The following is a 15,881-nucleotide window of genomic DNA, read 5'->3' as shown; positions in this document are numbered from 1 at the left end:
ACGTTTACGGGGTGGTTTGCCAGTGCCTCCCTCAGTTATCTTCCCTTTACCCCCAGAAAGCTGGGTCCTCATTTTATCGACCTCGGAAGGATGGAAGGCTGAGTCGACCTTGAGCCGGCTACCTGAAACCGACTTCTGTTGGGATCGAACTCAGGTCGTGAGCAGAGTTTGGACTGCAGTGCTGCAGCCTACCACTCTGTGCCACGGGGCTCGTATGGTAAAAATTAGCAAACTAAATATACAAGCATTTGAAATACAATGAATCGGAGATCCCAGTATACTTCCTTACTTCTGGAGAGAAATAGAATCCTTGACCCCTCTGGAGCAAACTTCTCTCCGACATAAATGATCCCCAAATATTAGGCACTTAGCTGAAATCATTCCTCTTAGGCATGGCCATAATAGAATTTATTTGTCCCTGGTGTATCTCACGTTTTATGTTCCCGCATTCAAAAAACTGAACGCACGGAGACATAAAACAGGGACAAACAAATTCGGCTGCTTTCCCCGCCAGGTAGAAGTCACTGCCCGGCCCTGGCCAGGAAAGCAGTGGCGGCACCTTTTCCTCCCCCACCCCACCCCACCCCCCTCTCCCCCCACTGGCCGGCATTTGAAGCTCACCTCCAAGCAGCCTGCTGCCTGGATCCCTGCCGTCAGAGGGGAAGCGGCAGCAGCCCCTTCCGGCGCGCCAGGTCTGCGCACTTACAGCCACCACAAACCTTCACTGGGCAGGCTGCTCGGAGGTGAGCTTCAAACGCCGGTGGGGGCGGCGGCGCGGGGAGAGGGGGAGAAAGAGGCGGGAGTGGGGTTTTAGGGGAGGAACAGGTGCCACCACTGCTGCTCTCCCTGCCGGGGCTGGGTAGTGTCTTCCTCCAGGCAGGGAAAGGAGCCTCTGCCGCAGCTGCCGGGGCCCAGAAGTCTCCCGGTGGGGAGTCGATCCGAGCGCCCGGCACGCACGGGCGAGCTCCTTCCTCTGTTGCGTGACTTTAATTTAAGTCGCAATAACAGAGGAATTAGTTCTCCCGGGAATGTAGCGAAAGGCAGAGGGGTCAACACGCGCTTGTGGAAAGCACGTGCGTGGGGACCTTGCCAATTCGCTGCATTCCCGGGAGAAACGAGGGAGAAAGCACCCATGCGTTAACAGCCTTAGATTCAAGAGAAATCTCAAAGTAGTGTTTTTATTCACAATGCTACTTCCAGCTGGCTCTAACTGCTGGAGTGAAAAAGGGCACTGCATGGACAGCAAAGCTACACATTTAGAGGCCATGGTGGCTATAGCCAACCTTGCACGGGTACTGGTCAAACAGCCAGCAGGCAACATGTAATTTCTAGTTCTTTATAGTAGTAGGAGAAGAAGAAGAGTTGGTTTTTATATGCCGACTTTCTCTACCACTTAAGGAAGAATCAAACCAGCTTACAATCACCTTCCCTTCCCCACAACAGACACCCTGTGAGGTAGGTGGGGCTGAGAGAGCTCTAAGAGCTCTGACTAGCCCAAGGTCGCCCAGTTGGCTTCATATGTAGGAGTGGGGAAACCAACCTGGTTCACCAGATTAGAGCCTGCCGCTCATGTGGAGGAGTGGGGAATCAAACCCAGTTCTCCAGATTAGAGTCCACCACTCCAAACCACTGCTCTTAACCACTACACCATGCTGGCTCTTCCATGTATGCATCTCTACTGCAGAGTCTGAGATAAGTTTGCTCCTTTTCCAAAGTATGCATGTGGAGGGTTTTTTTGTTTTTGTTTTGGTGGAGGGGAGAATTTTCCAGCTAATTTGCCTAGTTGAATCCTTTATATCTATGTTATTTAATGGTCTTTTACCTAACACCTAGAATTAAATAATCTGTCCAAGTGGCAAGAGTCATTATAAAACTGCTACGGCACAACTACATCAAAAGATTATGTAGGTCTTGCAAATCTTCACAAGTATCAATTAAATACATCTGATTAACAACTAGGTTCAGCGATGTTCTGTAGGTTCAAATGAATGGAATACTCCTCCAGGTCTCATTAGGTTTGGATTAAGGCCATCATAAAATAATTGTGTTGTTGTGAATGCTGCATCATTACTATGGCAAACAGTAAAGTGGGTGACCCCTGTGCCAGTCAAAAAATCAGCAAAACCAAGCCACCACAAATAAGGCAGGTGTTTCAACGAATAGTGGGGAATCTGCAAGTAGGCAGAAAAATATGACTTCATAAATTAACCAAATGAAAAAGACCCCCTCACACATAAACCATGGGATAGGGTTGTGGCTCACCAGAGTACCACCTTTACACACAGATATCAGCGTCGATCCTTAGCATCTCCAGTTAAAAGGATCAGTTAGCAAGTGATGTGAAAGACCTGTGCTTGATGCCCTGAAGAACTGCTGCCAATCAGAGTAGAACATTATGGCTGTGATAAACCAATGATCTGCTTTCCTATTAAGCAGCTTCATGTATTCAGGAAGAGGACTCCAGCAGGAATGGAGCATTAACAGAAGTTACGTGTCAGTTAAAGGAAACAGAAGGGAAGTCAAATTAGTTTCCTCAAGCCCTTGAGGAGATCTAGGGGATGGAGATTTTCAAATTATTTCGTTTCCCTCCTGCCATTCCTCACAGGCTCCCAGCTTGTAAAAAATGACCATGTGCTGATCACTAGATTAGGAAAAGGGGGCTATCTACAAACCAGAAGGAGATTTCTGCACAACTGGAGAAACTTGGGAGAAAAATATCCACTTCTCCCCCTCAAACGGGAGAAATCCCTAGAAGCCAAGAGAGAAGGAGTCCTGTACATTGCCTGAAAGCCCTCAATTTCCATGACAGTCATTAGGCTGAGGGATTGGGTAGAGATGGAAGTTCCTGCTTATCTTCCAAGCCTGGAAAAGAGCCAAAATCTCTACAGTCTCAGAAAGCTTTGAAAAGCAGCAAGATACTTCCCTTAATTTCAAATCTGTAAGACTAAGCACAAGCAATAGCACAGTCCTATGCAGACTAACACCAATCTAAGTCCATTGATCTCGCTGGACTTAAAATGGAATAATTCTGTTCTTGAGGTAGGTGGGAAAAGTTTCAGGAAGGAGAAAGAAAAGGGGACTTCTTTTTTTCATTCCATATTCATTAAACCTCGTCCATCCTCTTCTATATAAAGATAAATGGCTCAAGTCCAGTCAGCCCAGAATTTTCTAAAATGGGGGTCGGCATTGTTTAACCCTCAATCCTATGCTGTTAAAGTAGAATTAGGACAGCCACATTTCAACCTGCTTTATCACTACATTGTAGAGGATGGGGGAAGGTTTCTGGATGATGAAAAGGGATTTTCATCCCTTCAGAAACCTCCCCCAAACCAAACTAGAGTATTGTTGCATGGTCCAGTATTCCTGTTAGAGTCTGGGGCCCTCACCCAAGTCCTTATCTTTGGAGCTAAGGGATACATTGCAACAGTCTGAAGTGGGTCCTCACATACCAACTTATAAAATAATTAGCAGCAAAATGTTAGCACATAGCATTCAATTACTGCTACAGAGAATCCAAAAATATAAAGTTAGTATATCTGTCAAAGTGAATGGACTTATGTTGGAAGGAATGGACTGTGCAGTGTCGCTTAATGCTAGCACAGGCCTTGGATCTACTGGGGAGGGCAGTAGAGAGTTAGTTAGTATAGGGGTAGATAGGACCTTTTTCCTTTTAACCACTCCCACTGCTGTCCCTTTGTTACCCAGAATGCTACTCTTAGGGGTTTCCTCTTCCTTCCAGTTCCTTCCTTCTCTCTCCTTTTTGTACACCATGAGGCCTGGACATGTGCTCTTCAATCTCCATCTTAGCTTAGTTAGTTAGTTACTTTACTCTGTCTTTCCTGTCCAGTATGGAGTTCACCTACAATAAAGAACTTCTATTTCTTTTCTAAAGTAATAAGCCTGAGTGTAAACTTATTCCTCAAGCAGCCAAACTATAGACTTCTGCTGTGCACAGACTCAGCTCTGCTTTCAACTTAGGAGTGTGTAGGATTCCTGTGTTTTAAATATGCGGCATATAGTAATTAAATGACATCAACATTTGTCAGTCTTCCATTAGTTTTGCTTTGTGAAAGTGATTCTCAGATCCCAAAGATACAGACAAAACAATTAATCAAGTTCTGCTGTATCAACTATTAGAAGCTGAAGTACTATAGTTTAGAAACCTGAACAATGTCTATGTTGCGGTAAGTGTCAGAAATATCACAAATGCTGACATTTACCAATACTTCATAAGACTGCATGTATCCCTGATAGAAATGTTCAGAAATAACATTTATCAATACATCTCAAAAAACCCGTTTCATAGTTTTTCATTGAAGCACATTTACCATGCCATATGTGTAAATGTCAGATATAAGCCTCACTGTCAGGCATGTGGCAACTGGCAGTGGGTAGGGGAGATGGGAACTTATACTGTGGGGGGCGGGGGCGGGAGGGGGCGACTGGCTTCCCTGGCGTAATGATGCAGCTTCAGATGTGACTAAGAAGTGACATCATTGGATGGAGGGGTGATGCTCTAGCTTTCACCCTAGAGTTTGGGGGGATACTAGAGCATCACCTGCTGTGATGTCACTTCTAGTTCATGCTGGGAGTTGTGCCCCATGCCACCCCACCCGCCTTTTCCTTGCACCACCTAGTTGAGCAGTGGTAAGCCGTGGTAGTGGGGGGGGGATTTCCTGCCATCACAGGGAATGTGGCAACCCTATGACATAAGCATGTCTGAAATTTCATAATGAAATCTGAAGAATTATCAGTAAATCTCATGATTCATCAAGTTTCAGACATTACCATGACATGTATGCATTGGCACTCATAGTTCAACGTCTTTCAATAGCATACTTGCAAGCTTATGAGAATTTTAACATTAATCAATGTCATGAAGTAAGAGTAGTCTGTGAAGACAAGCATCTGAAGTAGGCTGACCTTTTCTGACCACAATGTCCACCTTCTCCTGAAATTTGCAATAAAAGGCCTTTTAACCATGCTTTTAGCATATCCTTACATGTTTTCTCAAAGACAAAGGGAGATTTTTGAAATCTCAATGACAGATGAACTGAAGCTCCGATTGTGTTTATGTGGGTTTATTTCTACAAATCGGTGTACATTAATAAAAAGTGAACAATTCTTAATAGTTCATACCTTATCCTATTTTTCATTTATAACTCTTTCTGGCATTTTTAAAGCAAAAGAAAAAAAGATTTACACAGTTTAAATCAGAACTAAAATACTGGCTGCAATTAAAGATGGCGGTGTTCAAACCATTGGAACTGATGGTCCCAGTAGTGATTACTTTAAATGTAATTGCTTAAATATTGCATAATTATTTATATTTAAGATACTTTGAATGAAGCAACACATAGGATATACAGTGCAAAATAATAAAACCAATCATTTAATGGCACATTAAAACTAACTTTAGCTGAACATTTAGCCTTAAATAAATAAGGAGAATGGCACAGCAAATCTAGCTTTAATTTAACTTTGCAACCCAAAAGGTCCAGTAATTTCTACTCTTTAATAATGAAAGGTAGGAACATGTTAAAATTAGGACAACTATATTTTAGACAGGGTCCCAAAATGTAGTACTCTATAAAGGAAAACATGAGAATCCTTTAGTAAACCACATCTACAAGAGACTTTACAATAACAACTATCAAGGCTAAAGATTTAGTATGCTCAGCTCCTTAAAAGATGTTTTGTGATGCTGACACACAGACCAACACACATTGCGTAAATAACAATAGCTCTCCTTTTTGTAACATTATTTCCCTTTAGAACTAGTTAGGAAATATTTCTTGCTCCCAGATGACCAGCATTAAAAATGGTTTATTAGCATACCCCTAGCATTGTTCTTGATATGTGACTTTATTGAAAAACAACAAAACGTAAACTTAATGGCTGGTCTTTTCTCTGGTAAGAACTGTAAAACATAGTGCACGTCGACGATTGTCAACAAAAATTATGACAGATGAATACAATGACACAACATAGAAGGATTTCCCCCTTTATTTTAAACTTAATGATAAAGGTGGGGGGATCACTTGATAGGGGGGAAAACCCTGCAGTACTCACTAGACTCTTAAAAATGATCTCCCGTATTTGCAGATCAACACAGACATTTTCTTTTATCATAAAAAGGGAAACTATTTTTGTCACTGTTGCTAGATCAAACACTAGTTCTTTCTAGACTCCAAAGGGCTTCTAAAATGTTACCATCAACATTTATTAAATCAGCAATACACTTAACTAGTCTTGTGTCAACCCAACACAGATTTTAAAATGATCAAAAATGCTGTCACATTCACACCCTTTTGAAACAAACACGCCATCCTTATTTCTCTTTCTTTTTAACAAACAGAAAAGGATTAACTTTTCCTGAAGTCAACGGCAACCAGCCCCCTTTGAATGCATTTCGTATAAGTGTCTAAATAAAGCGGACGTTTCTTACTACTACCACAGCTTTTTAATTACTTCTATCAGCTCTTGTCATTGGAAAACACTATGTAGGACAAAATAAGAGAGAACTCTCTGAAGCGAAGACCTTACATTGTAAAACTACTGAAAGAAAAGGTAGAAATATGATTGTAGGGTGTTATGTAGGGCCGTAGCTCAGTGGCAGAGCATCTGCTTGGCATGTAGAAGGTCCCAGGTTCAATCCCCGGCATCTCCAGTTAAAGGGACTAGGCAAGTAGGTGATGTGAAAGACCCCTGCCTGAGACCCTGGAGAGCCACTGCCAGTCTGAGTAGACAATACTGACTTTGATGGACCAAGAGTCTGATGCAGTATAAGGCAGCTTCATGTGTTCATATATGTCTCATTAAGCACAACAAAGGTTCTGGCTAGAAGCTGTACAGTACAGGTTCTGTCTCATACAGGAAGGAGACAAGCTGAATAGATCAAATGTCAAGCCATCAACTACATTCAGGGAAGAACAGGCTGGAAAAGAAGTAACACCTCTGGACCTGAACTCAAAGCCAGCAGCCCACGTCCATGAAGTTCTGAGCCAGAGTCTCCAGAACGCTTCCAGTTGCCTAGGGACCACAGTTGCTGAGCTCTGTAGATCAGAAATTGAAAGGACCCACCAGGAGGTCACAGAGTGCCACAGGAGTGCAGTGTAGATCCTTTAAGTGATGCTCCTTGCTCTAAAAGATGTGGGGGGTTGCTGAACCTGCTCCTGTATAAAAGATTCAAGCTGGTCCTGATCTCTGTAGGAACATGTTGCCAGCTTTAGAATTATTAGAGACTGTTGCTGACTTCCTGACTCTGCAGACAAACACACTCCATGGTGATTCTTAGATCAGGGACCATTCCTACCATAATGTGGCACTGCCCTTTGGGCTCTTACCCAAGCCAGGGCACAGAGAAAAAGACTTAGATCTAGGCTTGATTTAGATCAATATTTTTTGTTAGGCGATTCTGAGAGTTTTCTTGTTTAGAGAATGCCTTCTTAAAGGACAGAAAAGCAGGGAGGTTATTTGAAAAGGCCTAATTGGTTTAAGAGCCCCGTGGCACAGAGTGGTAAGCTGCAGTACTGCAGTCCAAGCTCTGCTCACGACCTGAGTTTGATCCCAACGGAAGTTGGTTTCAGATAGCTGGCTCAAGGTTGACTCAGCCTTCCATCCTTCTGAGGTAGGTAAAATGAGTACCCAGCTTGCTGGGGGTAAAGGGAAGATGACTGGGGAAGGCACTGGCAAACCACCCCGTAAATAAAGTCTGCCTAGTAAACGTCGGGATGCGACGTCACCCCATGGGTCAGAAATGACCCGGTGCTTGCACAGGGGACCTTTACCTTTTTAATTGGTTTAATGGGAGCCTTGGAACAAAGTTGACAGAGAAAAGCAAGAACACCCTTGGTCAACTGAGACTGTGATATCACATAGATAAGGACCCTGGGCAGGAATGTAGCTAGCAATGAACTGAAGGGTAAGGAGACAGATAGATATGGAAGCTGGGATACTGTCCTTTGTAAAACTGATTGATTGCTAGTAGGTAGAAATGGTTAGACAATGTGATTAGATATTTTTTCCACGAAAGGGAAAGCTGCCTGTAGAGAGCAGGGTCTCAGACAAGTGCTTGGAGGAAGGGGAGAAGTTAGTATTATAAACTGAGAGATAATCAGGCAAAGAGGTTTCTGAAATAGTTGACAGTAAAGCACCTTTGTGAAGCAGGGGCTCCCTCTGAAACTGGGACCTGGGGTTAACGGACCCCTGCCATAGGGGTGTCTGGTTCCAACATGATCTGTTTATATACTTTGCAAATAAAGTAAACATTTCAAAAACATTAACAGCGCATTCCTAAGGAGAGTGACTCCAGTATAAGCCCATTGAAATGAATGGGCTTAGACTGGAGTCACTCTCCTTAGGAATGCACTGTGAGTCTGCTAGTTAGAGAGAACTATAACCAGTCCACACAGCAACCCGTAATGCTTCTCGCCTGAGAAAGTCATGTAATGTGTGAGGGCCAATCTGGATATAAGGACTCTCAGATCTGCCACCTTCCCTCATTCTGGCTAACTCGTTGCTGAGGGTCACCTCTTACCTCTGTAGCACTTGAGTACCAGCTTACAGCCAGAGTATAGTCTTCTCCTGAGGTACCAGCTAATGCTTGGCCTAAGTAACTAGTAAATAAACAAAGTAACTAAACAAGCATTGAGGAGTATTTGTGAAATCATGAATGAAAATCTGTTTCATTTGTATCCCTCCCTTTCTCAAAGGGGCTCTGGGCATAAACCACACTTCAACATCCATTGAAACAAACAGACATTTAAAATTTTAACCCTGGCATAACTGTACCCCATTGTAAAAAAAAAAAGGAATTACATATGTATTTGTTTAGTGTCTGATTAACCTTGTACTTAATTTCACAAAACTTTAGCTTTTGAAAACTTCCTGATCTGCTCTCAGAGTGCAATATTTACAGACAAAATAGTTACTCTTCGTGGTCAAATTTTACTAATCTTTTGTCTTCAATATAAAAGATCATAACTTATTTTATTTTTTCTTTAAAAAAACAGCTTTTTATGCTGTAAAGTACTTACACTGCAAATTAATCTTTGTGCTGTACCATTTCCAAGGCTTTTAAAAATCCAGGTAAATTGTATGTAGCTTCCTCTCTCAGTGCTTGTGGATATACTTATCAAAATGTTCAATCAATATTTCTAGGCATATCACTTTAAAGAAACTATGCCCTTTATCTTTCATTAGATCTTAACATGCTAGGTGTTCCTCTATTAAATGTCTGATTAGCCTCTCTAGCATCTTCTCCAACTGCTTAAGCCAAGTTTGCAAACATATAATTTTCTGGATAATCCTTATGTTCTACCTAAATGCCTGCTTGAACAATAGACTTCCCTTAGCCTAGCAACACCTCTTCAGTTTCCAGAGTACCAAATCAGCAAACATACTTAAGCACTTCCTTCCCACTAGCACGCCAATCCTAGCTAGATATGTGGAGATGTGACAGAGTACTCAAGAGTTTGTGCTAGTGAAATCCTGGGTAAGGCACGTGCAACAAGTTCAACTTCCTTGGAATATATAGCTGTCACATTGCGATCCCGTTAGGAAAAGTAACAAGAATATATTAATAATGTAGGTTCACAGTGAGAACTGTGGTAGCAGAAATACCCATATACAGACACAGTATAGATAAGTCTTCCCAGTCCTGCTTTACCTGGCCCTTCCGTACATCACTCTTTTCTCAACCGTGTAATTATTACATGGGGAGGGGAGTTTCACAAAAATGTTCAGCAGCTGCAAAAATTAAACCTTTTTGTGATTTCTGGGAATCACAAGAGGAGGAGGGAGGATGAAAGTACTTACATGAGCAGTCATTCAAATTTATGCCCATTTGTGATCCTGTTGTCCAACCCAGAAAGCATATGTGAAAAAGACAAAACATTCACAATAGCGCCACCCACCTCCCACAAAAGAACATTAATCTCTTTTCCTTATCCCGGGTTTCCACATCTTAGGTCTCTAGTAAAATTAAGCTATGGAGTAAGAGGAGAGAAAGAGATCCTCCTGCTTTCTGTTTATAACATGGTGGCCTGACCACTTCCAGCCAGTACCTGCTTCCACAGTAGATAAACTGCTATGGGATTGGAAGACAGTGCTTGCACAAAATCTCATATCAATTCTGATTTCATATTCAGACACACCATGGGCTTTCTAAATCCAATTACGAATTAAATTGATTGTATCACTTGCATCACATCATTTTGGCATAACTTGTCAGCCAGACACCATTCATCTCCTTCTTGAGACTAGACTTATATAATGCACCCTTACTGAAATCACATTTGAGTGGCATCCAGAATCTTCAGCAAATGAAGAATGTGGGTGTGCATCCCAACAGGGGTGGGATGGCAGAGGTCAGGTGGGCTGGGGTCCAGGGTCAGCACACTTTGGAAGCTTCCAAGATCACAGCACACCAGAAGAGTCTATTGCTAATCCCTGACTTTGATCTCCTTGGTGCTATTCGCTTGTCCATTGGCCAGGCACAATCCCCATCACCTCTCAGAAAGCAGCAGGTGGTTATGTGGGAGCTAATGCAACTCCTCACTGCCAACTGCTTGCTTGCTCTATGGGCATTCAAATCAGTAGGACCAATGCCTAGAGTGGTAACAAGAGAAGCTGCTGCTGTTTGCCTACCAGCTCTCTGGGCAAGTGGACTGCATCAAGGAGGACCTGTGCCAGTGGACTGGAGGGCGCCCACTAAAACTTGAAGACAGCCTGTTTTGCCAGAGGTTGTTTTGCCTAAGGCAAGAGTCCTTTAAGGGATCTGGGTGGTCAAAAAGGCTCACAAAGTATCTTTGTAATGCAAATGTGGTTTAATTAAGGAAAAGGAACAGTCCACAATATAGACAAAGACAACAGTCTCTTACATAACTGGGGGCTTCTGATAGCAATGGCCCTGCCCCTGTGCCTGGTTAATGCCTCCACCTGGAGCTCCCTTAACCCTTTATTGGAAAGGCTGTTACCTAATAGGAGGAGATAATTCTGCAAGTACCTCTAGCCACTGAACTGGTGGCCAATACACCTGAAGCAAGAATAAGGGCCACCTCAACTGACCACAACATCCCTAATCTTCCGGGGGGCGGGGAGGGACTGAGAGCGTCTTTCTCATTGGCCCTACTCAGCCCTGGCAAAAAACAAAACAAAACATATTGTCGAAGGCTTTCACGGTCAGAGTTCATTGGTTCTTGTAGGTTATCCGGGCTGTGTAACCGTGGTCTTGGAATTTTCTTTCCTGACGTTTCGCCAGCAACTGTGGCAGGCATCTTCAGAGTAGTAACACTGAAGGTCTCCTTCAGTGTTACTACTCTGAAGATGCCTGCCACAGTTGCTGGCGAAACGTCAGGAAAGAAAATTCCAAGACCACGGTTACACAGCCCGGATAACCTACAAGAACCAAAAAACAAAACATATTTCAGCAGTTCTCCATTATCTGTACTAGCATTGATTTTCTGATTTTCAGGCAAGGTGCTGTTTTTAATTCTTTAATCCCCAAATAACATGGATCCAGCCTATATAATTAGCTATCACTTTCTCTATGTCACAGCATACTCTCACAAACTAAATGGACTAAGAGGACTTTCAGAAACAGGATTCATCAATAACCCAGAATGGGACGAATGTTTATGTTTGACTGTCCATGTACTCCCCCCTTCTCCCAATCATTCTCCTCCTCTTAAACTAGTGATGATAATATATTACTAATAGAACCTTATTGATGTTTTATCATTTGACTGATTCTGGAACACTTTGAACGACTTGTTATGCCAATAAAGATTTTTGAATTGAATAGTAGAACCTATTTTAGGTCAGGGTTTGAGTCAGTTGTGGGTACTTTCTCACCCACTGAAGACCAGTGCACTAAACCATGGCTGCACTTATGTGAGCTCCTTTAAAAAAAAAAAAAAGAGTAAGGATCCACTGATCTGCCATGATCAGTATTTGGATGGGAGAACACCATGGAATACCAGGATCGCTACCCAGATGCAGGCAATGACAAACCACCTCTGAATGTCTCTTGCCTTGAAAACCCTACGGAGTCGCCATAAGTCAGCTGTGACTTGATGGCAAAAAAAGGATCCAGCTGACAAAGCTAGTCAGAAAATGGCAACTGAGTAATACAATAGGGGGCAAATGTTGACACATTAGAAAATGGAGGTCACTGAAAATATTTTGTTTGTAAGGTGTACACCTATTGTATGTGCTTACAAGTCTTCTGCCACCAAAGAATACTATCCATACATGATATCAAGCCATCTAAAATAAAATATAACCCAAATTAAACTGCATAAAGATAAAAAGCAATAACCGGAAAGGCATGCTGATAACTAAAGCAGGTGAGTCCAGCTAAAGACCAGTTAGTGATCTGATGCATAGCATACATACACTCAACAAATTTTGAAGAAGTGTTTAGCAGATATTGTAGAAAAACATTTATCCATTTTGCAGATGAAAAAGACTGAGGGTAAATCTAGTCCCAAAACAGAGATCTCAAATACATACACACCAGATTACTCAACCATGTGAGACAAATCTACAGACTATGGCCTTTTATGCATGGTTTCCCCCCCTCGTGGTCACCCTCCCACACACTACTTCAGGGTTTTGTTTTGTTTCCGACTGTCAGAGGTCACTTTGCTCTCCCTGCATGTTTCCACATGTTTTGCCTGTGTTTTCTGGATGCTGGCTAAACAGCATCCAGAAAACACATGGGGAGAGCGAGGTGACCCCTGAAGGTCGGGAAATGCATGCATAATCAAAACAAAGCCTCAAAGTAGTCTGGGAGAGGGGGTGACCACGAGGGAAACAGCCATGCATAAAAGGCCAGTGTTTACCTCATATGCTATACTGTCACAAGTGGAGCAGACAAGACAATGGAGAATTTGAGAGAAGACAGAGGGCTGATTATGGGATAGGAATGGCATAAATTGCATTGGTGGCTGATATTTGGTGTGTTGAGAGTTGCCCTCTGTGGATTTATCTTTCATGTCTGATGACCGCCAAACAATATCCTTCAGCAAGGCAGAAAAAAGGCCATGGGAACTTCTAATGGTTTCCAAAGCCCCGGGCTCTCATGTCGGGTTCTTTAATAGTTATAGAAGATCCTTGAATGATGTAATCCAAAGTTATGGAGTGAGCTGTCATGATGACACCCAACTCTGTCTAATCATCCAGATTCTATCAGGTAGATCAGGATTAGCAAACAGAAATCTGGATAAAATGGGGGTGATCTCAGTAGGAAAGCAGATATCCTTGGGGGTTTGGATTCACTGATTCTGGATGGGATTAAGTTGGTCCTGTCTGATTAGATGAAAAGTTTAGAGGGATGTTAGACCTTGCACCTCTTTTTAAACAGCAGGTTGATGTAGTGGTCAAAAACAAGTTCTGACAATTGCATATGATTAGGAAACTTTCCACTCTTCTTGACTCTGCTCACTACACTTTCAGAATGGATTACTATAACACATTCTACATGAAGCTGCCCTTGAAGGTAACTCAAATGTATGCAGAATGCTGCAGCTCAGTTGTTAGCTAATGCAGGGCAATGTGCCCACATTACCCCTGCTCTACAACAATTACATTGGGTTCCATTTTATTTCTGGGCATAATTCATGATGCTGGTTTTAAACCCTTTCATGGCTTGGACTTCCCCCTTCTGTATAGACCCACCTGCAAACTGCACTTGGCCCAACCATTTTACATGGAAATATCATGTTGGGAGGTGCATTTCACCTCTGTGAACTCCGTGGCATTCTCAGTGATTGCCATCACATTATGGAATGATCTGCCCCAAGAAGTGCACAGGGCACCCTCTCTACTTCTCTTTCACAAATTGTGCCAGCTGACCTGTTTCTGCAAGCTTTTTTTGGCTGAGTCCCAAATAAAATTCAGTGCATTTGGGTAAGGGATTGACCCTGGGAAGTGAGAATACTGGATTCTGCAATGAAATATTTTAATTAGCTGTAATTGTTTTAATTTGGTTTTACTGGTGTTCTGTATACTGTATTTTTCAAATGTTTCGAGAACGCTTGAGTCTTCCCATATCTCAATAAAGCATTAATTGGGTTTTGTGGGGAGCTCAGAACAAAGCAGCTAGCACAGATGTCTTCTTCTCAGCGGTATGTTCAGGTGCCCATCCCTTGCTCTTTCTCTCCAAGTGAGCTCCTAGAAAGTCTGGTCCCTGAATTTTGCCAAAAAAAATTTAAACTCCTGGCCCTAAAGACTGTAGAAAGCTGATGGCTGATATACTTTGTACCTGTGATATTCATTTGCTATTCTTTCCCCACAGCTGTTATGTTAAAAAACATGCTATAAGACAACGAGGTAGCATTCAAGCAACCAACCACTCTTTCCACCCACAATCAGCAACAGCTGTGCCCAATAAAAGTAACAGTTTGTAAGTGTTCACTGGAGAATACTCCTTCAACTCTTATGCCTATCGCAAATTTTGTAAAAGCTCTCAGGATTCTGACAAAAGGCAACATGTAGGCCTCTTTAAAATTTTATAAATCTCCATCACCTTAAAAAACCCAGCCAACATCAAGTTTCTTCGTTTCACCTTTGAAAATCACAGTTGTTTCTTTCTGATAAATAAGCCTGGCTTTATCCAGTGCTTTCTTTCAGGATCTCCATGTATTTTACTCTCAATCTTAATCCGATTTTTTCCTACGATGCCATTAGTTGGTATCTGAATGGGGGGAAATACCTATAAACTGCAATAAATGCACTGCAAAGCCCTTCTCTATATACAAATAGAAACAACAAGAGATAGGCATAAATATCTACAGCCTGTTTATGCAATTAAGAGCTGAACTATGAAAAGTCAACAAGGTTCCATATGGCCGCAACTGTTTTCTTATGCCATCCAAAGAGCAGATTCAGAGATGCAGCCACAGAAGAGGTGCTGAGGATAATGCGACCTGTGTGGCTAAGTGAAATGAGAACTGTAGTAAGGACAGCAATGAGGTGAGACTGAGGGGAAAAGCTAGCTGGATCCAGCCTGTTGTTTCTGATAAGACAGCCCGAAGTGTTATTAGGCCCACTATTTAATGCTTTGTATAGAAAGTCGATCTGAAGCTAGGGTTGCCAACCTCCAGATACTAGCTGGAGATTTGCTGTTACAACTGATCTCCAGCCGATAGAGATCAGTTCACCTGGAGAAAATGGCCACTTTGGCAATTGGACTCTATGGCATTTAAGTCCCTCTCCTCTCCTAACCATGTCGTCTTCAGGCTCTGCCCCAAAATCTCCAGATATTTCCCAACCTGGAGCTGGCAACCCTATCTGAAGCCCTAAATCATTCATGTTACAACTATAACAAATTGAAAGGTTTGTTTCCCCCCCACAGAAGGAAATGCAGAATCGCCACTGCCAAATACCTTCTCCTGTGATCCCCTTCCATAGGATCTTACAATATAAACTGCATTTCTGGGCCAAGTTCAAGCAACATTACTGTTCTGGGTTTCTCAAAAAGGGCAGTCTTCCTTCACCATGTAGTATATTTTCAGAGGACCCAGGTAAAGCATAGATTCCCCCCCCCAAAGCTTAGAATACATTGTATATTGGAAGAACCATTGGAGAAAGAATAACAAAGCTAACACAGCACAAATCAGCATATCATATATTATTGCTTCTATGGTTATCAATTTTTGTGATGGAACCAGAGGGAGACATTACTTTTCTATTGCCTTCATTTGGAGAGAGACTCATGATATTCAATAAACTTGTTATGTGATTGCTACAGTATTTGCTTATCCCAGCAGGTGCTAACACATTTGGATGTGAGTAGCAGTGGCAGAAAAATCAAGTAAACAGACATCTCTCCCATGCCCAAGTTATGTAGTTGAAGAAAGGGGTTACCTCTTTCA

At 42.4% G+C, this 15,881-nt stretch overlaps 1 protein-coding gene across 6 annotated transcripts in view; it reads right to left on the bottom strand.

Moving 5' to 3' along the window:
* Positions 1-15,881, bottom strand: part of ZNF521 (zinc finger protein 521) — a 349,322-nt gene that overhangs the window by 179,313 nt on the left and 154,128 nt on the right. The gene's annotated exons all lie outside the window — the stretch shown is intronic.

Source organism: Euleptes europaea, chromosome 8 (genome assembly GCF_029931775.1).
Source record: "Euleptes europaea isolate rEulEur1 chromosome 8, rEulEur1.hap1, whole genome shotgun sequence".
NCBI lineage: Eukaryota > Metazoa > Chordata > Lepidosauria > Squamata > Sphaerodactylidae > Euleptes > Euleptes europaea.
Note: the sequence above shows the minus strand (reverse complement) of the source record. Positions and strands in the feature narration are given on the sequence as shown.